This window comes from Mustela nivalis (genome assembly GCF_964662115.1).
Source record: "Mustela nivalis genome assembly, chromosome: 8".
Taxonomy (NCBI): domain Eukaryota; kingdom Metazoa; phylum Chordata; class Mammalia; order Carnivora; family Mustelidae; genus Mustela; species Mustela nivalis.
In genome coordinates, this window is record NC_139027.1 from 127,285,535 (window position 1) to 127,310,924 (window position 25,390).

At 44.9% G+C, this 25,390-nt stretch overlaps 1 protein-coding gene across 16 annotated transcripts in view; it reads right to left on the reverse strand.

Moving 5' to 3' along the window:
* Positions 1–25,390, reverse strand: part of PTPRT (protein tyrosine phosphatase receptor type T) — a 1,049,177-nt gene that overhangs the window by 138,910 nt on the left and 884,877 nt on the right. The gene's annotated exons all lie outside the window — the stretch shown is intronic.

The following is a 25,390-nucleotide window of genomic DNA, read 5'->3' on the forward strand; positions in this document are numbered from 1 at the left end:
CATCCAGGGGACCCTAGACCTAGAAGTATTTTAGGGTAGTTCATCTAGGATCAGTTCTGGTTTGATAGTATGATAGTAACCCCTTCGCATGGTCCATCAACGTAGACACGGTCTTCACAGAAAAATAACAGATGGCACACTCAAGAGGGGATAACTTGGGGACAGTTTATGTGTAAAAGGACTACTGCTGAAAGTAAGAAGGGTAAAGGAGAATGCAAGGTCCATTGTAATGACAGGTGAGCTGTTGGCCACCATGTGGGACAAGCAGAGGAAGCAGTGACCAGAACTCCCAAGGAGAGAGTTGTGAAGACAAGAGAAAACCACCTGCCCAGAAGAAGCAACTCTCTCTCAAGGGATCCAGCCGACCCCCCCCCCACGGAGGGAACTAGGGGCATAAACACCCTGACTACATCCTCCTCTCTCACCCTGACCCCCAAACAGTGGCTCTCATTAGCTAAACCCAGCTGGAAGCCGGGGGCACGGAGTCCATGTCGATCTGGCGTTGAAAGCACAGAGCACAGTGGCGAGGCAGGAAGAGTGAATCAGGATCCAGGAAATTATCACCAACAAGAGAACTTTATCTTCCCAATTTGGGCCCCAAGTTGCAGACAAATGCAGCCTAAAATGGAATTCTTCCCTTCTTTCCTTCCTACCTTTCCTTCCTTCCTTCTTCCCCTCCCTCTCTCTCCTTCTGTCTCTTTCTGTCCCCATTGGCCCGCGGAAAAGAAGGGCCCTCAGGGAAAGGAATGCATCATGTGGTTAGGATGCTTTAGCTATAGGCATTGCGTTCCAGCTCAGACAGAAGCAAGAAGGAGCAAAGCATTAGACCAGTTGGGCCTTTTCTCACCATCTCCAGGCCATCAGACTGGGGGCAGGGGGAGCACCAGCGAAAGAGAAATGAGTGGGTCTACTACGGATGACATTTCAACATTTTATTCTTCATTTATTATCAAAAAGGAGTGTGTTTAAAAATGTATATGTGACCTTCTTAATCATAAATTTGAAAAGATATACAGCAGATTCATTGCCTCTCTCTGAGCTCTCCTCACACGGCCCCAGCAGGAAACAAAAGGAAATCCAGTAAGAAAGTTAACTTTCAAACTAGAAGTGAGTGTGTACTAGAGGCTTTGATAGTTCTGTAAGGGCAGAGCTCCCACCAATCTCCTTCCATTAAGGGTAAAATGATATGGGGAGAGTTGTCTCAGGCACAAATCCTTTGTTTCCAAAGGAATAATAATAATAATAAAACAAAGGTCTTGCTGCATCTATGAAAAATAGGCATTTAACAGAAATGGATTTAACCTGGATGAAAAATGAAAAATCGAGCTTCTCCAAAACATAGATATTTAAGAACTGGACAGCTAACCAAGTTGTAAAAGCTGAGGAGGATGGCGTGTTTAGTATTTAAGCCCATGGCTGACAGTGTTTGCGGTGATAATGATACTCTGTGGTAATTTAAAAACGTATAGGCAGGTGTTTCGGCAACTGGCAAATACAGCTACAAAGCGGAAATAGAGGGAAAGGATGTAGAAGGAAATAAAACACAAAACCATAGTTTTGGAATCTGTATTGTATCAGAATTCAAAATTTAAGCATTAAAAAACCCTCTTGGCAATACAGGAAAAAATCATGTTTATTCTTATAATCATGGAGCTTAACTGATTCCCCTCCCTTTCTTTCCTTAGAAGAGGGGGAAATCCAAGCCTCTGAGTAGGGCATGAAACTCCCTGTGCCTATGGCTCTAGGCTTCAACTCAGCCTTATCTTCCACACACACGTCCTCTTGGGAAACACCAACTGCCTATCTTCTTCTTCTTTTTTTTAATAGTTTATTTATTCATTGGACAGACAGAGATCACAAGTAGGCAGAGAAGCAGGCAGAGAGAGGAGGAAGCAGGCTCCCCGCTGAGCAGAGAGCCCGATGCGGGACTCGATCCCAGGACCCTGGGATCATGACCTGAGCTGAAGGCAGAGGCTTAACCCACTGAGCCACCCAGGCGGCCCCCAACTGCCTATCTTCATCCCCCCAAATTCCTCAACATTCTCCGCTCCTTAAAGTGTCCCCATTCTTCTCCACGGGCCACCTCCTCTGCGTCCCCCAAGGCTCAGCGGTATTCAAATGCCACCTTTCCTTTGAGGTTTCTCTTGCTCCTCTAACTAGATTTGTCGTTTTCTCTTCTTGGCTGACTCATCCACTGTACAAATATTTATGGAGCACCTACATGTACCAGTCTCTGCTAGATGTAAGATCACCATGACAAGAGCCAGACATGACTTTGACCTTCACAGAACACAGACACTACTGGCAAAGAAAGGTGCTAAACAGATAAATACAGAAACAAATATAAAATCACAAAAGTGGTGAGCCTGGGTGGCTCAGTGGGTTAAGCCTCTGCCCTCAGCTCAGGTCATGGTCTCAGGGTCCTGGGATCGAGCCCCGCATCGGGCTTTCTGCTTGGCAGGGAGCCTGCTTCCTCCTCTCTGCCTGCCTCTCTGCCTACTTGGGATCTCTCTCACTCTCTCTTAAATAAATAAATAAAATCGTTAAAATTTTTTTTAAGTCACGAAAGTGATGAAAGCCAAGGAGAAGAAACACACGGAGGTAGGAACATGCCAACAGGTGATTTGAACCCTCTCAGTAGATTAAGGAAAGCTTTGTTGCCATGTCAGCTAAGCACTTGTCTAGTTGAACTGAAGTGAATTCAACTCTCCCACCCACTAGGGCAAGAACCTCTTGGGTGAAGGGCTTTTGACTTCTTGCACCTACTCCAATTTCTCGCTAAGTGTCTGGCACACAGCCAGGGCTCAATAAATTTGTTGTACAAATTTATATTTAAAAGTCTACAATTTGAAGTGCAGAAAAAATTGCCATGCTACTCTGACTGCAAATTATAACCACTTTAAAAAAAGATACATACAAGGAAAGAGGAAGAAAAACGTGCACAAAATTAGTTTGTGACCTGAAATATTTCTACTTTATGAATATTTTTGGCTGACAACTTAGCATTTTCTTCCGGTGGTTGTCATAGAATTCTTGTGATGTTTGCAGAATTAATGGAATGTTTACAGAAGTCAGAATTTTTTTTTTTCACTTAGAGCCCATGGAATAGCCACAGCCACAGAATGTTTTTTTTTTAAATCGCATAAAATGGTTACATGTTAAATAAGATAGTCATATTACTCATGGAATCTTCAGCTCCTTCAAGACTCAAGTACTTTTGACTTCTGAAACTTGGGATTTTTCTCCTCTAACTGTTCTGAGATTCTTGCCAACTGGGTCACACAATTTCACCAGCAGGGGGTACCAAACGCTGGTAAAAAGACAACATACATGGAAGCGTTTCAATTCCTCTACAGGGACATTTTTAGAGCTGAAGAATGTTTTAAGACCTGGCAATCCAAAGTTTACTCTTTCTGACAGGTGGGAACAATGTGATGTGACCATAGCTCTTGGCATTCTTTCTTCTCACCGATCACTCTGAGGTCTTTCTAACCTTTGCTTGTGAGCTGAGTGAGTGTAGGTGGCAGGGAAGATGCCCCATGATGGACTGTGAGTCCTATGATTTATTCTCGGCACCACTCTTTATAAGGGGCAGCGTCAGGTGCGATGGCCCGAGGGAGAGGAATACGAGGCTGTGAAAGGTTCTGAAATCACACTTCGAGAGAAGGAGCGCTGGAAACAATGGGGATTATTTCTCAAGGAGAGGGAATATTTAGGAATGCTCTCTTCACTCATCTGATGTCTGGCTCTGTTGTGGCCCCAGGGAACAGAATTAGAAACAGGTTGGCTTGAGACAAGGAAGAAAGAACCAACTAGAAGGGCTTGGGTCTCTCTTGGAAGTGCTGATGCCCCACTATCCTTCCCGTTTCTTCTTCTTTGGTGATCTTCTTTCTCTACATCTTTTAAGTCCCAACTCAAACATCCCCTAGTCTTAGAAGTCTTTGTCTCGGGGCGCCTGGGTGGCTCAGTGGTTTGGGCTGCTGCCTTCGGCTCGGGTCATGATCTCAGGGTCCTGGGATCGAGCCCCGTATCGGGCTCCCTGCTCCGCCGGAAGCCTGCTTCCCTCTCTCTCTCTCTCTGCCTGCCTCTCTGCCTACTTGTGATATCTGTCTTTCAAATAAATAAATAAAATCTTAAAAAAAAAAAAAAAAAAGAAGTCTTTGTCTCCTTCCCAAAGTTAGTAGTGTCTTCCTCTTTGCTCACTGGTGTGTTGGGAAAATGTTTAATAAACACCTACTTTGGACCAGTAGCTCTTAGAAAGAGACCATGATGTAAAAAACCAGGCACGGCCCTTGCCCTGCTTAAGCTTTCAGAAGAAATGAGCATTCCATCACTGGAAAAGTTGAAGTAGAGACTGAGAAGCCACTTGGGAAAGAGGCAGTAGGGAATTCTGCCATCTGGATTCTGTAAAACCCTTGAATCTATTCTGGGCTGGGAACGGGAGGCTCCAGCCAATTGGGGGAGGGTCTTGGGGGCTCCCCATAGCATGAAGAGCTATGCCCATGCTCCTACGGAGACATGGAGAAGGCATTCTTTCTTTTCCCCACAGGGGTCTTCCTTTGACCCATCCTCTATTGGTATCTCTGGACAGACCTTCCTGGGGAGCAACAAAGATGAGGACACTGGAGCCAGAGAAAGATCCTCAGCCCATAGAAAGTGGACAAAGAAAACACAACTGAGGCTCGACTCCTATTACAAGCTGGCCCTCTCCCCTTTGGAGCCGGGTTGTCCCTGAGCTGGCAAGATGGGATCTTTAATTGAAGTTATTCATCAGAAATATAAGGGAACTGAACCATCCGCTCATTTTACTCAAGAAGAAATAGGCCCGGACAGAGGAGGGGCTTAGCCAAGGCACATGGCACAATGGCAGAGGCCACAGGACCCAAACCCTGCTTTCTATCTGCCAACGCAGGACACCTGTTCGAACAACCCTCCACCTCTCTTTTTGGAATGAAATGAGAAGTGCCAATTCCGTCCATGGTACACATGATTTTCGTCCCTTGTGAATGCAGCAAAACCTCATTAATCCAAACCTCACTAACTCAGAATTACTGTAATTGAGGCAGGGGCTGGGCTACACCGCATCAGAGTTGATAGCATAAATGAGGCTATGGATATGTGCAGAATTTAAAGGAGAACACACCACTTTCTCTCAGGAGGCAGAATGGCAAAGCAGTTAACACACTGGCTTTGGTGCCAGACAGCCTGGCATCAGAACCTGGCTCCGTCTCAGACGAGCTGTATGAGCTCTTGCAAGTTACTCATCCCTCTGCATGTCAGTTTCCTTCAGTCTGAAAAGAAGGAACAACAGTACTTTCCCAGAAGGTGGTTGTGATGATGAAACGGTATGTGACTGGCAAAGCAGTGATCCTAGTGCATGGTATACAGTAAGCACTCAATACATGCTCTCTGGTAATCTTTTAAATACAGGAGACTGCCATATTAATTTAAACTGCCTCATTACTTATTAAATAGGAATCTTCTCAAGTGGGTGTCCTGAAGAATGCCTTTTCTCTAGAAACATCCTTTGATGTGTCCTAGAGCCACACTTCTCAACCTTGGCTACACAAATCATTTGGGGAGCTTAAAAAATTACCAATGAGCTTCTAGTTTAATCGGTCTGGGGTTCAGCCTGGGCATGGGGGTTTTCAGAAGCTCTCCAGGTGATTACCATGTGCCACCAATCTTGAGCACCACCGATGTAGAACAGTGTTGTCTTTGGACCAGCAACATCAGTTTCACCCGGAAACATATTAGAAATGCAATTTCTCTGGCCCCACCCCTTATCTACGGAATCAGAAACTCTGGATGATTAATAATCTTTCCAGGGAATTCTAGCACAAGCTAAAGTTTGAAGACCCTGGTGTTGAGAATCCACTCTTTGGCTGGTCTGAATCAGTGAAGAGTCCCTATCACGTTTCACTTGTGGAAGTGGAGGGACCAAGAAGTAGGAGATCTAGGTGCCTGGGTGGCTCAGTGGGTTAAGCCTCTGCCTTCAGCTCAGGTCATGGTCTCAGGGTCCTGGGATCAAGCCCTGTATTGGGCTCTCTGCTCAGCAAGGAGCCTGCTTCCCCTTCTCTCTCTCTCTCTGCCTACCTCTCTGCCTCCTTCTGATCTCTCTTGCTCTGTCAAATAAATAAATAAAATCTTAAAAAAAAAAAAAAAAGAAAAAGAAAAAGAGGTAGGAGATCTGGATGCCAGCTTAGGTTTCCCGATCCCCTACTGAGTCACTGGGGACATGCCCTTTCCCCTTTCGGGATATTGATTTCACTACAAGGGGCAGTTGGTATCTTAGAACCAAGGCAAGAAGAGATGCTTTTTAAATGACTGTCCTTGGTTGCCTTGGGTCCCCTCCTAAAGATACATTGAAATACTGACCTCTGGTACCTGTGACCGTGACCTTCTTTGGAAACAGGGTCTTTAGAGATGGAATCAAATCAAGATGAAATCATTAAGGTGGGCCTTACTCCAACATGTTTGGTATCCTTACAAGAAGGAAAATTGGAAATTTGGATGAAGGGAGAAGACATGTGAGGACAGAGGTAGAGAATGGAGAGAGGCAGCTGGAAGCCAAGGGTTGCCAGTACCCTCCCGAAACTAGGAAGAGGCAAGAAAGGATTCTACTCAGAGTTCTAGAGGGAGAACGACCCTGCCAACGTTTCAGTTTCACACTTCTACCCTCTGAAACTGAAAGGGAATAAATCTGCTTGTTTGCAGCCGTCCAGTTGGTGCTATTTTGTTATGAAGCCCTAGGAAACAAATAACATTCTCATGAAACAATAAATACCAAATTTATTTCACTTCTTTAATAAACACATATATAATAGCACTTATTCCATGCTAGGCACTATTAAGGCTATCACAAACACAGAGTATTGACTCCTTTAATTCTTCTAATTACTACATGAGATTGGGAGCTTTACATCCTCATTTTACAGATGAGAGAAGGAGGCAGAGAGAGTGGAAGGAACTCACTGAAAGTCCACCCAGGCTTTAAGAGATGTAGCTGGCATTCAAACTCAGGCAGTCAGGCCTCTGAATGTTCTCTAAGGTTCCTTGCTAAGTCATGCTTGGCCAAGGGCCTACATATATCCACCCTCATCCCAAAGTTTTTTCAGCTGGTTCCCTTCCTTCCCAGGCAAACACACACTCACACACATATGTACACAGATGGAGGCAGAAAGCTCACACTCATACCCACTCACATCCAGCCTGCTCATGACCTCTGCAGGGTAACCATTCTGGAAAGTAGCTGGTGGGTCCTTCCTCTCTGACCCCCATCACCGTAGCCTGGGGCTTCTATGTGTCTCCACCAGAATGGCAAGGTTATAGAAGTAACTGTAACACATCCCATCATAACTTAAAAGGCCAAAGGACCCCAGCCAATACCTGTTACCTCCATTTTTCTGCTCTCTTGCCCTCCATGTCTATGCCTCTACCTGTCTGCTTCTGCTTCTCTCTTCTGGATGTGACTGCTCCTCTCTCTTGCTTTCCTGGGTTTCCTCTCTTCTGTATCATACTCTTTCCACTAAGGACAGAGTCAGACTCAGTCTGACCATCCTCTAGAGGGCTGGCAGGAGAACCAGTGCAGCAGAAGGCCTAAGACAGGTGCCAGGCCCTCCTCCCATTGGCCATATGGCCACACCACCCCTTGAACCCTGAATCAGGACCCAGACCCAGTCTGGAGCCAGACTGTCGGGGTTCAAGTCCCAGCTCCCTGATTTACTAGCTATGTGCCCTTGGAAAATTACTTAGCTTCTTTATAACTCAGTTTCCTCGTCTTTAAAAATAGGGATTAATTACAGTGAATTCTTATGACAACAATTTGCAATAGAAACTGACTTATAAATACTAAGCACTTACAGTAGGATCTGTCATCCATCAAATAAGTTCTCTACAAGTATTTGTTAAATAATAAGCAACGAGAAGGGAATACATGCCTCACAGGAATCTGTGGTTGAAACAGCAGCAAGTGCCCAGAATGCTTTCAGGCCACTGAGCTCAGAAGCCCCTGGGATAAGCAAAGAGCCCTCTGTTCTCAGGGCTGTGGAAATGGACTTTGGCTCTAGACAAACGTGGTTCTAACCTGCTGTGTAATCATAATTGTGTCTCCATCTTTGAGACTATGAGACTCAGTTTCCTTCTCTGTAAAATGGTATTTGATAAGCTCTTGTTCACAGAGTTACTCTGATGATTAGAAATAAGAGGTGTAAACTCCCCAGCACGGTCTTTGGCATGTAACTGACATTCCGTAAATGCCAGTGTTTTTTCTCTCCCTTCTTCACACTAGCAGTCTGCATGCTTTTTCCCTGCTTTATTTTTACCTTAATTTTGTGTTTCATCTGCTCCTTGGGATGAGTGCTCCAGGGAACCAACGTGACGACTTTTCTCCCCTGCCCTCCTCACTCCATCCGTATCTTGCTTGGAGGACCACAAACCAAGCCAGACACTCCGGCAGATGTTTTTCTCTCGCAATCACACTCTGATCCTCAGTTTCAGGTCATTATAGGTTACAGAGTTAAGTTCTCTGGGCTGGAATGGTCTTTGAGGTTCTCAGGAGCATTCTTCCATCCTAACTTGGGAGACCCCTGGCAATGCCTCAGCAAGTGGCCATCCAACCTCTGATTGCCAACTCCGGTGACAGGGACTCCTCCCCTCTGCAGCCCTTCGAGAGGGGCAGGTCCCTACCTAGGAATGTTCTCCTCTGAGCTGCTGCTGAGCTGAACTCAATCTCCTGTTTACATCCTCCTGGAGGCTGGTCTGCCCGCTCTGCCCATCCAGCCTAACCATGGATGGATGCACGACCACGAATCCTTCAGACTTTATCCAAAGCAACCTCTTCCAAACCATCTTTCCTCATTGTCGAGGCTCCTTGGCTCTTCCTTCCCCAGCTCTGTGAACCTCCTTCTGCATTCCCCATCCCCACGCCCACACTTCTCAGATCTCAGGCCAGGGCACACTCTCTTTCTCGCCTCTCACCCCAGGCCTTCAGTTCCCATCCAGAAACCACACTGTCCTGCTAGATGGCCAGCCCCCAGGGTCACCCTCCCTGCTAGACTGTAACCACATGAGCAGGGGCCACGCTGGCCTCATGCACTTCCCATGCCCCAGGGCCCTGGACAGCTTCTGGTGCAAGCACTGTAGAGTTAATGAATCCACAGATCACAGATCTTTCAAGCTCCATTTCAAGCACTACGTCTTCCAGGAGGCCTTATCTGATCTCTCCCTGATGGGACAATACCTCCACTTCCTAGCCTTGTCATCTGCCTGCCACTCTCACCATCCTTCATTATAATCATTTGCATAATATGCATTAGGTTACATTTCTCTTTTCTCTAGCACCTAGTTCAGCACTTGGCTCAGTGTCATAAAAGCTTTAAAAATATTGACTGACTAAATGAACGAATGAACGAGTCACACTTTTAATTCCTTTACTGTTCCTCAGTTTCCTATTTGAGGGTGCCCATGACTTTGACCTGACACGTCTAATCTATTTCTGCCCCAAGTGTTTGTCCTGGAGTGGTACAAGTGGGCCTTTCTCTACAGATGGTGTGTACAGTGATTCTCAAATCTGAGGGTGCTTCAGGGTCACCTGAGGGTGCGTGAGAGCAGGGATGGTTTCGTTCGACCCTCAGAGATCCTGATTTGGTGAGTCTGAGGCAGGACCCGAACATGTGCATTTCCAAGTTCCTAGGAGATGCTGGGACTATCCTTGGAGAACCAGTCTATGGGATGTCACCCCCTACCCCAATGGGGAGCACATAGCATTTATCTGCTGCCTCTTCTCCTAAATCAGTCACCTCCAACCTATTCCCATCCCCCACCTCACCCATTTCTCCCAAAACTGCCAGTGGGCATAATATACTCTTAAGTATTCCTATTTTCTTAGGACTTTATCCTAATGAAAGAATAAAATGGAAAGAAAAAAAATATATATATTCTGTAGGTCACATTGGAAACCAGCTTTGTGTATGCCAGGGGTTCTTTATCTCAGCGTTACTGACAGGTGGGGCAGGATAATCTTTTGTTGAGGAGGCTGTCCTGCGAGGGCTTCTACCCACTGCATTCCAGCCACTCCTCTCACTCCCAGATGCGACACATTAAAAATGTCTTTAGGCATTGTCACATGTCCCCAGGGGGAGGCCGGGAAGGGCAGGATTGCCCCTGATCTACGAGCACAGGTATAGACGTGTGAGTGTAATAGTTTAACATGCAGTAAGTACCACTGTGTGCTCGGTATCTTAAAAACACCTATAATCCTCCCAGCAACACTACAAGGGAGTGATCATTTCTTTTGTTTTAGAGGTGAGGGATTGGAGGCGCAGAGGTTAATCCCAAACTCATAAAACAGGTAAAGGGTCCAGGTGGGATTGGAGCCTCTCCGGGCTGCAGAGCCTGCTCTCTCCTGGAGCCCACGCTGCCGCTTCTCTTAAAGAGCCAAGCACCAGTCACAGCCTCGTAAATGTCTACCGACAGGGGACGGGTTCAGTAAATGACGGTGCATCCCCTGGATGGAATATTATGCAGCTATTAAAATGATGCAGTGCCTTTAAAAATGAAAACTATGTAACAACACTGAAGAATGCCAAATGGCTTACGTTAAGTTAAAAAAAAATAAAAAACAACAAAACTAGACAAAGAAACTGGGTCTGCATTGTGACTGCCACTGGAGGACATGTCTCCACACTAATGTGTTCTAGGGAAGGTATTAAGGACAATTTTTATTTCTTCTTTGATATCCATTACTGCTATCAGAATGTCTCTGCAATCATTATTTTTAAGTAGTCTCAGGGTAATAAAATTCAAGATGTTCGGTTTGTCACAGGTCTTTCTTCCACCTGAATTAGTAGAACGAAAGCGTCTTTAAATCCTTTGCGTGGAGCGGGGGTTTGACACACTCTCACTTCCCCTCAGAGAGCCCTGTTGCATGTATGTTTCTGAACCAGGACATCTCTCCTTGAACTGACCAGCATCCCCGAGGCGCAGCGAGCTGGAAATGCGGAAGAAAACATCGCTGAAGGCATCGGTGTGGCTCACTCCGGGAGCCGGGGCTGTGAGGAGCCCGCAGCCTGTGAACAGCAGATGTGTCTGTCTGTCAGAGGGTACAGAGCAGCGTACCGGCTTCATACATTATGCATCAAGAGTGGCCTGGCACCCTGGCCTGGCCGTGCGGGAGAAGGCTTGCATAAGGAACATCTGATGAACTGATTGGAATGTCAAAATGTCATTAAGGATAAATTAATGGATGTGTTGCTTTGGCTGTAAGAGGCAGCGCCAGCAAGACAACAGGCTGCCGGCGGGCTGTTCCCTAGCCCAAGACAGACGGCGTTTGCAATGGAGATTCATGGTCTTTATGCAATGTGAGGTGCTTTGCAGGGAGAAGAATCAACAGAAATGCTCCAGCACTTAAGCACCGTAAAATCACAAGCATGAGATAAATTAATTAGTGTACACTAGGAAGGCGGCTGGTCTGTCTGCACTCCTGGGGAAAGCTAGAATGGATGGCACTGGGTTGGAGAGGATGGGTCTCAACACCAGACTCCTAAAGAAAGCAATTGAATTTAATGTGTAATCATAAACTGCAGCTGATGGAAAGATAAGTCTGGTCTGCATTTTTTTTTTCCCACGGATACCATTTCTGTCTACTGCTTCAAGCTGTTTGTGTCTTTGGGTCTTGTATCTTAGGTGATCAGGGAGACTGGAACCCACTGCCACTTGCTTCTAATGCCACGGGGGATATCACAGTAACTCAACACAGGGGAAGCCCTCTGGGAAGCCTGACTTCCCTTGGGACATCCAAGGTAACAGTGGTCTATGATTCCGGGATGGGAGGCTCACTACACATGCAGCCTATTCTACTGCTCAACAAGCATTGTTAGAAAGGCCTTTCTTAGGCTCTCTATCATCTTTCTCCTTGCAGCTTAGCCACAACAACAACAACGCAATAATGAAAGTACCTAACGCTTACGAGGCCTTTGCCAAGTACCAGGATCTATGTTCTTGTCAAGTTACCAACAGATCTTGTATCCTCTCCACTTTGCAGTAATAGGAAACTGAAGAACAGAGAGGGTAAGAGACATGCCCCAGACCACACAGCTGGTGCATGGCAGAATCAAGATTCAAACCCAGGTCTGCCTAAAACTAAGTCTTACCGTCCTCACTATCCCGTAACTCTAATTTCCGTAACTCCCGCTCATGGACTAGAGCCTTGCTTTTAGAGCAATTCAGAATGCGAGAAGGCAAGATACGTGGAGCTAATATTTTGAGCACATACTGGGTTCTTTGGCTAAGTATCTGGCCTAGGTTAGCCTAACCTTTTTTCCTTTAATTTTTTTTTAATTTGAGGACAGTTGACACACAATATTACATCAATTTCAGGTGTAAAATATAGTGATTCAACTTCTGTGTTAGATTATGTTCACCACAAGTGTATCTACCATTGGTCACTATACAGCACTATTTTATATATATATATATAATATATCCTAATATCATTGCCCATAATTCTTATTCTATCTTATTCCCACGACTCACTCATTCTGTAACTAGAAGCCCATATCTCCCAGTCTCTTTCCCTCATTCTGTCTGTCCCCCACCCCCTTCTCTCTGGCAGCCATCAGTTTGTTCTTGGTATTTATAGGACTGATTCTGCTTTTTTTTTTCTCATTTATTTATTTTCAGCATAACAGTATTTATTATTTTTTTTCACCACACCCAGTGCTCCATGCAATCCGTGCCTTCTATAATACCCACCACCTGGTACCCTGACCTCCCACCCCCCGCCCCTTCAAACCCCTCAGATTGTTTTTCAGAGTCCATAGTCTCTCATGATTCACCTCCCCTTCCAATTTACCCCAACCCCCTTCTCCCTAACTCCCCATGTCCTCCATGCTTTTTGTTATGCTCCACAAATAAGTGAAACCATATGATAATTGACTCTCTCTGCTTGACTTATTTCACTCAGCATATTGTTTTGTTTTTTTTTTAAAAGATTCCACATGAATGAAAGCATATGGTATTTATCTTTCTCAGTCTAATTTACTTCACTTACCATAATACCCTCCAGGTCCATCTATGTGGTCACAAATAGCAAGATCTCATCCTTTTTTATGGCTGTACAATATTCCAGTGTGTCCATCTGCACACACACACACACACACACACACCACACATACCACTTCTTTCTTACCCATTTGTCTTGTCTAATCTTTCATGCAATAGCCCTGTTTGCTTGAAGTAAGGTACTATTTCTCTACTTGAGACCTCTCTTTTTTGTCTTTTTTTTGTTTCCAAATACATTAGAATCAGGTGCATGTCTATATATTAACAATGAATAATTAGGATATGAAATTTAAGAAATGGTACCATTTACAGTAGCATGGAAAAAAAAAAGAATCATTCAGGTATAATTCCACCAAAACATGCATGGGACCTGCATGCTGAAAACCACAAGTGGGTGATAAAATAAATCAAAGTAAACCCACACAAATGGAGAGACACCTGTGTTCCTGGGCCAGATGTCAGGATATTGTTATGATGTCAGTTCTCACCAAACTGATCTGTAGATTCAACACAAGCCCAACCAAAATCAAGCACAATTTCCTGCAGGTACCAACATCTGACTCTAAAATGCCACTGTACACTTATTTTTAAAGAAAGAAATGATGGGGAGAGCTTCAAACCTCAATTGTCCAGAAAATGAAACCACACACTTGTTGTCTTACTAAGTATCATATTCATCTGGGTACATTTTTAAGTAACATGTTTTCTCTAGGTCTGGTATAACTGAATTTGAATAAAGTCCTCTCCATGGCAGAAGCTTATTTGTAAGAAAAAAAATAAACAAAAAGCACATTAAGAGACAAAAATTTATCCTATAAAATTAAAAATGGGACTTGGGGCACCTCAGGGGCACAGTTGGTTGATTTTGGCTCAGGTCATGATCTCCTGGGCTACGAGATCAAGCCCCACATTGGGCTCTGCACTCACCACGGAGTCTGCTTGAGTTTTTCTCTCCCTCTCCATCTGCCCCTCATCCCCACTCACCCCACTCTTTCTCTCTGAAGTGAACAAATCTTACCAAAAAAAGGTGGGACTCAAGAGGCCTATTTAAGAAACAAATCACCTTGTCTTTAATCTTTGTCCTTCTTTCTCCAGTGCAGATTATAAAATTTCTTCCAATTATAAAAAGATGATTGACTTTGATCTTGTTCAAGTTTTGTCCCATTTATTATGGTGAATGTATTTTATGGAAGAAAGGGGTTGGTACAAGTTTTTTTTTTTTTTTTCCTCCAATCATAATTTGGAGCAATGTTTATAAACTTTCAGGTAGTGACCGACTCTGGACTTTATTCATTGCATATTCTGTCTGGTCTCTGAGGGCATAATTCTGACGAGCTCTGGTGCCAGATCCTTGTCACACCCACCTCCCAATCCATCCTAAGAACATGGTACCAGTAACGGGCCAGTCTGTTCCATGAATTTCTTTCAAATAGTCTGTGGCCCTCATCAGTTCGGTAAGTCCTCATTTCCCTACATTTAAGAGGATACTTCCTCCCTTGAAAGTTATAGGAGATACCTGTATAAAGGTACTGTGTAAAGTGCAAAACACGTGTAGACCTAAAACATAAAATACAATAACACTACAAGGCACTGAGCACCTACTATGACCCAGATGGTGTACACGCAGTGCTTTCTCTTATGCAATCCTGGTAAAGCCCCCCAGGAACCCTCCAAATCTGGTCTCGCTGCCCTCCTTCTACAAATGAGGAAACACAGGCTCAGAGAAGTTAGGTTAGAAAGTGGCAGAGGCCAGGATTCAAACACGAATGCAGTCCACGTCTTCTTTCTATAACACTGCTTCTAGGTACTGAGTATGGTTTTCCTCGCCATTCAGAGCTAAGGCAAAAGCACTTTTGAATTCCTACAAGAGGTGAAAGACAAGAAGACAGAATTATCACTTCTTGATCAAACTTCTTCTAGCTTAGACGGCTGGAAGACACCTGTATGGTAACACAGTGGAGGTATACACTTTGAATGAGCCATCAGTCTCCTGGAAAACTCCTCACACTCTTGGTAGTTTTGCAGTATAAAGCAGAGCCAAAACAAAAGAATGGTATGAGATCCCTTATTAACCATATGTGAGTTTAGATTTTTCACCACAAGTTCTGTCTTCATCAGTAGATGTCCAAATCATAATGACGTGGGAAGGGAGGATAAAGTAAAATAGAGACTATCTAAGCTTTTCTTGATTACTAATATAATGTCCCTCATCACTAAGCTCTTTTCCAAAACAAAGCAAGCCGTCTTTAATCTTGAGGCTCAGTTTGGTTTATAACCTTAATAGACCTTATATTTCACTCTTTACAAAGTCAAGTCTTCCAGTAAAAACAGGGTCTTGATCACACCAACCTTTTAGCCCTTCCACTTAAAAAACATGGACAGTTGTAATACACCCAACAATCCCTCACCCTCCTAGAATATCCTGCACAGTGGCTCAAAGCCATTGGAATGAGAAACAGCTCCAGAATGAAGCTCAGCCAATATTCTTTTATTTTGTTAAAAAGCAGATTTAAAAAAAAAAAAAGCAGATTTCATAAGCAGACGTACTGGGCTTCTTGAGGTTTCGGTGATGAAAGGAACGCTCATGAACATTGATTTCTCAGGAAACTGCTCATGGCGGAGGGGTCTTTACTCCTCATGGTAGCACCAACACCACTATGAGAAGTGATTGTTATGAGAAATTAAATGCTATTTTAAAATGTGTCTGGAGCATTTTTGCCATTCGTTAAATGGCCTCTACACATTTGTGAACCGCATACAGATGGTCTACCTCAATATCTAAAGGAAGGAAATGGTGCTGGCCAATAGGGCTCTGTCTTCTAGGGCTCTGCCCTCTAAACTCAATTTCCACTAATATAATCAAAGCTATGTCTATACGATGATACAGTGGAATCAAATTCTCAGCTAAGGTTCTGGGTTAAGCAGACCTAAGCAGGTCCTTGTGCCCATCTTCTAAATGCCGATATGCCATGACCCTATATTCTCAAGCTCTCTCAGATGGATGGTTTTCAGCCCTGGTTTCAGATCAAAGTAACCATTACAACCAAAGTAAACCACGTTTAAAATGTGTAGCCATCCCTTGACACCAATGGAATCAGTTCTCCAGTCTTTATAGGTTTGGCTTATAGTACCCTTCCTACCTCACTGCCCTCCCCAAACACGCACCAATCCTCTGAGCTCTGCTCCCAGGAAGGAGGCAACATACCTAGTGGGACAATGGGGCTGTTCACAAGAGAGTGTATGTTCTGCATTCTGCCTTCTGAGGAACTTGTCTCTTTTAAGGCAGGTTTTGGCAGCCATATTACCAAGGACAGACCTGTCATTCCCTAGCCCCGATTTTAGAAATCGCCAAGGGTAGACCTTCTACCTCCAACCCCAGCCATTTTTCTGACCACGGGTCTACAAAGTCTTCTTGTGTTGAAATGACATTGTCCACCTTTGTGGTGCTGGCCACAATCATTAACTGACTGTGATCTCTCCCACTGATGTGGGGTGGATGGATGCCAGGAGAAAGGGCATTTATCCGATTACTCAGGGGAGAAATTATGTAAGTTTAAGCACCACTATCTACAACTGTTTGACTTCATTCTGTCTGACAAATTCTTCTTCCATTTAACTTGTGTTTGGAAGTTACAACTTCTGTCTTCCCCCAACCTTGACACAGCCAACCACAGCTCTGTCCTAGCTCAGCTTTGTCATTTAATAAATGACAATTCCCCTGGCACACATACTATGTCATTCAATTTCTTTAAGATTTTATTTATTTTGAGAGAGAGAGAGAGAGAGAGAGAGAGAGAAAGCATGGGTTTGGGGGAGGGACAAAGGGAGAGGGAGAATCTGAAGCAGACTCCATGCTCAGCATGGAGCCCGACATGGGGCTCAACCTCGTGACTTTGAGCCAAAATCAAGAGTTAGATGCCTAACCAACTGAGCCACCCAGGTGCCCCTCATTTCATGGTTTAAGAAAATCTCATGAATTGGGCACTACAATTCCCAGTTTATAGGTAAGAAATAAACTCAGGATGCTTAGGATTCACAGCTGCTCCGTAGTAGGTCTGGGACTCATACCTTCTCCCTCCTCTTTTCTTGTTCTCTCTACTCCATTCTTTTCTTCCCAAGTTGCTCTCCAGCACATCAACTAGTTATACAATGTGTGTGTGTGTGTGTGTGTGTGTGTGTGCGCATTTCTAGACAGTGGGGCCAAGGAGAAACATGGGTGTCATTTTTCCAGTGAGGGGTCCTGTGTCTTTCCCCTGCCAGGCATCCTATTAAGCCCTTTGGCCCCCAGATGTCTTTCCTCGAAGTAGATTGGGTGACTTCTACCTTTGCATTGTCTTCACCTCCCTCTTTCATGTACCCTCAACATTCTTTTATAACTTTCATGGGCAACTAACAAGGGCAAGTTGCCTTTTCAGCTGTGAGCTTCTTGAGAGAAGGACACTTCTTTCTAAACACTTGACACCTAGCTCAGTACTTAGCACAAGAGTAACTGCTCTGTAAACGTTTATGAATGAGAGAACATGTCGCTTAAACAGTACAGTCTTTCTAAAATGTGGGTGCTGTCGCTCCCATTTTCCAGATGAGACACTGAAAGTGGGATAGTGTCCATCGTGTCCAGCGCCCTAAGCTGCTGAGCCAGCATGCCCAGGGCTCTTTCCTGCACAGCACATTTTTATCTGCCTGATGATACCTTGTTAAGTACCTCCAAGCCCAACCAGACAACTAGGTAATAAGTGGGAAAGCACTTTGGAAGAGATAAAGTTGTATACACAAACGCGATGTAATCATTATCATCATTATCAACATTGCAGAGCTTAACTAAAGCACTTCCTTCCATTAAAAGCACGGCGTTGAAACACTTAGAAAGGCATTTTCTAGTCTGTGCCTCTGGATCCTATCTTTGCAACAGCCTTAGCTGCAAGAGACATTCCCACTCTGGGGATACTTGCTAAAGGCAAGTGCTTTCAGGGTTAAACCCATTGCTGCCCTGGAGGGCCCTGAGGAGTGCCGTGGTGGGCACTTCTGACCCTTGCTCTCTCCTCTGGCCGAATCAGCGGTTGCTACAGTCTCTTCTGTGATACACAGTGAGCTCCCCCAGTGGGGGCTATGGATGAAGATGCCCACAGCCTCCCGCCCAGGACAAACACACGTGAGAATCAAATGCCTGTGAATGAATCACTGTCCGAGAAAGAACTTTTTAGAGTTTACTTATCATCAGGGAGCAACAAGGGGTGACCCCAGTTAGTTGGCCATGGTGTGTCGAAAGGCAATGCCATGTTTGGGTGCAGGGGAGGGGCATGCCATGGACTAGATCCGCTCGCATCCAGTGGCCAAACGGAAGAGAAGCTAATGGAAGTGTGGCAGATGGTGTTCCCTGAGAATGAGACTTTGAGACTGAAATTGATGAGCAGGAGATGAATTAGGACATGCTTCTGGGGTCAACATCTGTGGAAGGGAAAGGGGTAGGGAAGGTGAAGGAGGGGAGGGGAGGGGAAGGGGAGGAGAAGGCGTGGGTGGAAGGGAATTTGGTGATGCAGGTGCGATGAACGCTTGAGCCAACCCCACGGGAAGTGCCGAAGGGATGACTTTCACACCCCTCATGACCTTAGATGAGGCAGCTCTGAAGAGCGAGTTGTCCCAAAGGGGGCTGTCAACCAAGAGCTTCTCCATTCTTTAAATTTTTTTTTTAATTTTCGTTTATTAAAATTCTCAATTTTAAATTAATTTAAAAATTGTATAATTGATATATAGTGTTATATTGGTTTCAGGTACACAATATAAGGATCCAGAAATTCTATACATATGTCAGTGCTCACCAAGATAAGTGTATTCTCAATCCCCTTTATCTATGTCATCTATCCTCTACCCCTACTCGCCTCAGGCAGCCTCCAGTTTGTTCTCTATATTTGTGTTTTTTTTGTTACTGCTGTTTGTCTCTTTCTATTTTTGTAAATTTCACATGCGTAAAATCATATGGCATTTATCTTTCTCCAGATGATTTATTTTACTTAGCATTACACCCTCTAGGTCCATCTGTGTTGTTGCAATTGGCAAGATCTCATTCTTTTTATGGCTGAATAATATTCCATTTTATATAAACACACATTTATATATGCATTTTACACACACACGTACACATACACATGTGCGCACACACTTCCACAACTTCTTTATCTATTTTTCCAAAGAAGACATCCAGATGGCCAACAGACACATGCGATGACGTTCCACATCACTCATCATCAGGGAAACGCAAATCAAAATCACAATGAGATACCACCCCATACCAGTCAGCATGGCTAAAGTCAAAAACACAAGACACAACAAGTGTTGGTGAGAATGTGGAGAAAAAGGAACCCTCACACACCGCTGGTGGGTGTGCAAGCTCGTGCAGCGGCTGTGGAAAACAGTATGGAGTCTCCTCAAGAAATTTTTAAAAAATAGAACTACCCTACGATCCAGCAATTCCACTACTGGTATTTACCCAAAGCCCTTCATTCTTGAAAGCAGATCAGAGTAGCACATCACAACTTTCTCTGAGAACTTGTCTTTCCAACCACATTTCCGTATGTCACCACTCTCTGTCAACACAGAACCCTCTGCACTCTCTTTTACCTTCTTTATAAAGTTCAAATGCATTTACAGAGTAGAAGCATTTAAGATCACAGGCATACCTTGCTAAGCCTCCAGGCATCACTAATACCTAGCTGGTTTTAAAACTTAAAGTATAAACTTAAAACTGAAGTATAAACATCTTCCATCTTCTTTGGACGGGAACTGCTCATTTGTATTTTCTCTGATTAAGATGACAGAGCCTCTGACTTGTAGATGTGCTCTGTTCGCTACTCATGACTGATGTGTTTAGACTCCAGTTCAATAGAGTAAACAATAAAGCATCCACTCAGTTGCACTCCCCATCCAAATCTCTCTGTTCACATGATCTGCCCCAGCGCATTTATATCTATCTTGTTGCATCAGCATTCATTACTTTTTTGCATTTGTAATTGTGACACGCAAGTACAACATTTCTAAACCTAAAACCAATACAAAATTACCAAACAGGTCTGATCCAAAAGTCCCGCCGCATCACTATAGGCCAAAATAAATGAGAACGGATACGAACTTCTAGAGAATGGAATAGTCTAGTTCAGTGGGAGATCAGACAAAATGGGGGCATCAACCTCACACATACACCCACCTGTGTGTACTCATTCATGTGATCAACACAGTCTTACGATGTCTGATTTGTTCTGGGCTCCAAGTTAGTCATCGGGAAGCCAAAGATGAGTAATACACTGTCCTAGTCAACAGGGAGACAGACGTGCAAACACACCGTGGGCAGTCTAACCTGTCTAACCGGAGAATGACTCGTGAATGAGTGAGTCAGCAGGGGATGAATGAAAGCCAGCTGAATGCAACGACAATGAGGGCGCAGTGCTACAGATACTATGTCCCCGGATTTTGCAGGCACAGATGGTGCCGAGGCATCCCAGGAACAGGGCATAGGCCAATACTTTCCAATACTGAGAAAAGGACAGTGGCCTCGGGGAGAGAAGTTGTTCTAAGTCCACACACAGAATGATTAATCTGAGGTGTGCGCACACATGCAGATTCCCGGGCCACACCTTCAGAGGGACTGAGCTGCTCTGGGCTGGGGCCCAGGAATCAGAATTTTTGCCACGGTCCTCCTCTTGGCAGAGCGGCAAGCGGCAGCATGACTCTAGACTCTGCCTTGGCCTCGTGGCAACACCTTCCATTTCTGCTTGTCAACACGTTTGCCGTCAGCTTTTGGTAATTGATACTTATCATCTCTAAATGGTTTCCTTCTATTCCCATTTTTTCCTTCATTTTTATTTGAAGGGACTGATGAATTACATAAAATGCCTTTTGAGTATCTCTTGATATAATCATTTTAAATTCCTCTTTATGTGTATCGAGGCGAAGATATTTGATTTGCAAAAGCCTGTGGTGTGGAAAGGTGTTCGCACTGACAAAGGACGTGGTTTCTTACTTTGGGTGAGGATCAACCGTGTGCTAGGCATTTTCCAAACATCATCTCCTCCTGCGCTCTTAGGCTCCATTTTACATATAAGGAAACTGGGATTCAGATGCTGAACAGGACCAAAGGTTACCTTAAAGATAACAGCAGCATAGGGAGGTACAGGGTCTGAAATTCTAAAATTTGTTGACATTTTTTTTTTCTTTTTGAGAACAGATCATCTCTCTGTTGACTTTAGTTTAATATTATCTTGTTCTTCTCATTCATTCCACACACACTTACTGGGGTTCACTGTGCCTGTGTGGTGGGCACCACGGGGGAAACCTCAATGAACAAGAAACATCTTTAAGGCACATTTGCTCCTGCCCATGATAAAAAGCAGCCACAGTGAGAGCACTGACAAAAGGCCCATTCCCGCAGGTGGAGAGAATCAGGTAAGACTTCCTATAGGAGGCGCTGTTAGGTCTGGACCTTGTAGGGTAAATGTAGGATTCAAACATGCTGCCAGGGGGAGAGATAGGAAAAATATAATGGGGGAAAAAACATGAGTTTCAGAGCGTCTGTAGACAGGGCTCAGCCCAGGTCACCCTTTTCCGCCTCCTTGATACTTGCATGGCATTTATCCGAGGCTAGGTGAAACCGTTAAGTGCTCTCTCTCTCTCTGCCGGAACAGTTGGTAAACATCTTAGTGCTTTTTCAAGAACTACTACACTAAAATGTCTCTGTTTGAAACAATTACTGTGCCCATCACACACCCTGAGATAAATTAACCCGTGAACACATGCCAGCTCCTGAAACCTTTTTAAAAAACAGACGCCGAGGTTGTTGGGTGCTTCTTTACTGTAGGAAGGCAAAAAGGCATTCTAGAGAAGCATTTCTGTCAGCTCGGAATGCAAGGAATCATAGCTACTATTTATAAAATGCCTCCTTTGTGTCAGCCACTCTGCGTAGACCCTCCCTCACCAGCCCTCTCAAAATGCCAGGGAGTCACCGCTGTCATCGCCGCTCTGCAGATGCGGAAACTGAGGCTCAGAGTGGCTCCATGATTGTTCAAGGTCTGAACAATCTGGCAGACGAGGGAGACATTGGACTGTGATCTAGGTCTGATATCAAAGCCCACATTATTTCGCCATTTTTTTCTCGTGTGCTGGACATTGGGGACCGCATTCTAGACTCTCCTCTGTCCCTAGGACTCAGTTCCTTTGATTTATAGCTCTGTTTGTCCTGGCCATAAGCACTCAGTGGGGCACTCTTCACTCTAACCTTGGCTGCCTCTGCTCTGGCAGTCTGGTGCTCTCAGCTCTGACCAGGCAAATCCCCAGGATAGCAAAGCCAGAATTGCCTCAAGGGCCTCCCTGCCAACGAGGGATAGCTACCACTTCTTGTCCCTAGCAAGGCACTGAGGTCGTTGCATGGAAGTGAGTTTCTGCCAGGAGGCAAACTTGCTTGTGGATCCTGGCTCTCCGGCAGCCTGGCCAAGGGCTGTCCAAGCACACGGTCTAGGTGGGAACCCTTCCATCCCCTGAAGAACAGAGTTTAGGGAGAAGGATGGGCAGGGCTGAGGGGCATGTGGTCCTGGGTTCAAACCCTCGCCCTGCCACATCCTGCCTGTGGGATCTGCACAAGTCCCCCAACATCAGTCTCAAGGTCTATGTAGACTCAACACAGTGACACATATCTTGCAGGGCTTGCCGCGAGCATGAGAAGAGCCTGGCCCATACTAGCAACCGATGGGTGGTTCCTTTTAACCTCTGCCCACTTCTCAACCTGACCAGGTATGCCTCATTCCCTGCTGTGTCTGCAACAGCAAGCACATGGTGCAGCGCACAGTAGCAGCTCATAAAACAGAACGAATCTTGAACTCCAGCCTCTTTCTGCCTCAAAACTCTAGGGCAGGAATTGGCCAACTATGGCCCTCAGGATAAATCTAGCCCTGTATTTGATATTTTTTAAATATTTTTTTTTCTTGCAGTATTTTTTTATTAATTTTTTAATAAACATATAATGTATTTTTATCCCCAGGGGTACAGGTCTGTGAACCGCCAGGTTTACACAATAAATTTTTTTTTTAATTGAAATACCTCCATGCTTCTTCCCTTGTCCATCAGGTATGGCTGATTTCCTGTTACAACAGCAGAGTAGATGCAACAGAGACCATATGCCTGCAGAGCCAAAAATATTTACCACCAGCTCCCTCTGGAAAAGGTCTGTGCACCCCGAGCTTGTGTCTAGGATCTTTCAGTGCAGGGAGCGCCCTTGAGGACCTCTTTGTTTTGGGGAAAAAGAAGTTTCTCTATTTCTTCCCTACTCACACTTTATAGCCCCTTTCCCTGGCTTATCTACCTTTTTTCCCTTAGCTCTCTCCACCATTCCTTAACATCTATGCCACTTTTTTAATACATGTTGTTTATTCTTGATCTCCTCTGTTAAAAAGCTTCATGTGGGCAGGGAGCTTTGTTTGTTGTGCTAATGCTTACGTGCCAGTTGGGACCATCCCCCGGCCACCCTTGGGAATCTCACAGATACCTGTTGACTGAATAAACATGGATTTCAGTGACAAGATTATTCAGCCAAAGCATGTTGGAGCATTTCTCTTTCACAGAAGAAGAGAAGGGACTTTTAGAGGGACCAGGTGGCTCCCCAACCCCAGGGGGAGGTATTGCTTTTCCTATTTTATTGATGAGACCACCAGGACTCTGGCTAAGTCAATGCTTCTCAAACTTTGATGTGCATGAGAGTTGCCTGGAGTTCTTGTTACAATGCAGGTTCGGGTTCAGGAGGTGTGAGCTGGGATCCTCATGCTGCAGTTCTAACATGCTCCGGGTGATTCCAACGCTGCTGGTCTACAGACACACTTGGAGTAGAGAGGGCTGAAGGCATCCACTCAGGTCCGTCCCTAAGACCCGGGGGAGTGGAATTCTGAACCTGGAAATCACAGGGTCAGCATTTCCCTGTGTTTCCTTTCTTCCTTTTCCATGCATCTCTCAATCCTATGGCCTCACAGAACCCATCGTGCATGCCCTCTGGGGCTGCTCCCTGTCCCCAAACACTCTGCCCCAAGACCTTCCCTCCCACAGCTGCCAGCATCTTCAGGCTCTTCCTTCTGCAAAGCACTTCTCCTCTTGGTTCTGAAGATTTTCGTCCTGCCTCTCTGTCTGCTTTGCCAGTTCTTCTCCTCTCCTGAATTGTTAGCTCAGCTCCTGAGCTGGCATGAGTTTCACAGTCTAAGGTCTGTGACTTAGAGCTCTGAAGTTTGCAAAAACTGAAAGACCCTTGTGTATCACTGCACCTTGAAGTACAAGTACCTGAGTGTCTGTCCCATACACTTTCACATTTTTCATCTTTAATTCTACCACAGTGCCTGGGCATCCAAAGACAGGGCTAAGTACACTGGCTAACTGACAAAGGAGCTAAGGTGCCTAGAGACTATGATGGGTCATTGCATACCCATACCTACTGTTGAACACTGAGGCCAGAAGAACATCTGGAAGACCAGAGGAGCTCCTAGGGGCCACCCCTACTGCCCTGAAGGGGGAAAGAAAGAAAACTAACATTTCAGGAGTGCCAACTTTGTTCCAGGCCCATTACAAAATTCCTCATTTCCTGAGTTAGGCACTATGATCCCTATTTTGGATTTAAGAGAAATAAGGCTCAAGGAGTTCAGAAGACTTTCACAAGGTTTCATACGTGAGTGACAAAGATGTGACTTGTCCCCAGAGCATCACAACTCTGAAAGTTCATTCTCTTTCTACCACAGCGACAACACCCCATGTTGTTCCTGTGCTTAGAATTCTTATTTCTTCAGTAGTGGGAAAAATCCATCTCTATAAACACTGGTAACCATTCCTTGCCTCATTAGAAATTTAGTCATCCCAGTAAGCACTCCTATACCAGAGTACATACAGGCACCTCTCAGTTGACATTTCAAGTGTTTGGCTTTATCCTAGACCCCAGAGAGGGTTGAATACTGGGAGGGTGGGGCTCAACGTCCTGGCCATCTCTCCATCCACAGTGTCTGGAACATAATAGGCATGTTCAATGGATGTTTACCAAAGGAATGAATGAATGAAAAAATAAAGCAAATTCTCTGGTACTTTCAGTGTTGGTGGTGGTAGTCCATTTGTTCCTGGATAATCTGATGGCATTAGTACCAGAATCTTATCTGCTCATTGTCTGGCCTATTGTCCTGGAACCCAAACATTAAGCAAACGGGGTAGGAGAGCCTTATTTTGGTCCATCCTCATCAGTGAAGGCTTCAGCCGACAATCACTAGCAGACATGGCCTCCCTCATAAGCCTGGGTGTGCCAGGGGTGTAGCAAGACATGGAA